This window comes from Salvelinus sp. IW2-2015, linkage group LG17 (assembly GCF_002910315.2).
Source record: "Salvelinus sp. IW2-2015 linkage group LG17, ASM291031v2, whole genome shotgun sequence".
Lineage (NCBI taxonomy): Eukaryota > Metazoa > Chordata > Actinopteri > Salmoniformes > Salmonidae > Salvelinus > Salvelinus sp. IW2-2015.
In genome coordinates, this window is record NC_036857.1 from 14918191 (window position 1) to 14919107 (window position 917).

General features: G+C 47.5%; 1 pseudogene; it reads left to right on the top strand.

Annotated features, from left to right (window-relative positions):
- The window catches only part of LOC111976894 (nucleolar protein 4-like), a 178163-nt pseudogene that overhangs the window by 172154 nt on the left and 5092 nt on the right, over positions 1 to 917 (top strand).

Here is a 917-nt window from a genome sequence, read left to right on the forward strand (position 1 = left end):
CACCTCACCTTTACATGACCTTCACCTCACCTTTACATGACCTTCACCTCACCTTTACATGACCTTCACCTCACCTTTACATGACCTTCACCTCAGGAACACTGGAAGCAGCAGAGCAGACACACACGCTTTTTTCTACAGGATTTTTGTAATCTTCTTTTTAGATGTTTGTGCGTCTGTTTGTGGATGAGAACCTGGACCGCATGGTGCCCATCTCCAAGCAGCCCAAGGAGAAGATCCAGGCCATCATCGAGTCGTGTAGCCGCCAGTTCCCAGAGTTCGAGCTGCGCGCTCGCAAGCGCATCCGCACCTACCTCAAATCCTGCCGCCGAATGAAGAAGAACGGCATGGAGGTACGTACCACATCTATCATACCTCCTCTCTCTCTCATTCCTGGTAGGGATGAAAGACAGTAGGATTGTAGAAGAGACAGATGGAGGATAGAAGAGAGTAGGAATGAGAGAGAGAAAGATGGAGGGATGAAAGAGAGTAGGAAATGAGAGAGAGACAGAGATGGAGGATGAAAGGAGAGCGTAGGAATGAGAGAGAGACAGAGATGGAGGGAGAAAAAGAGTAGGAATGAGAAGAAGACAGATGAGGGATGAAAGAAGAGTAGGAATGAGAGAGAGACAAGATGGAGGGATGAAAGACAGTAGGAATGAGAGAGACAGAGATGGAGGGATGAAAGAGATGAGGATGAGAGAGGACAGAGAGGAGATGAGACAGTGGAATGAAGAGACGAATGGGAGGGTAAGACAGAGAATGAGAAGAGACAGAATGGAGGGATGAAAGACCGTAGGAATGAGATAGGAGACAGAGATGGAGTGATGAAGGACAGTAGGACATGAGAGAGAGACAGAGTGGAGGGATGAAAGAATAGGAAATGAGAGAGAAGAAGATGGAGGATGAAAGAGAGT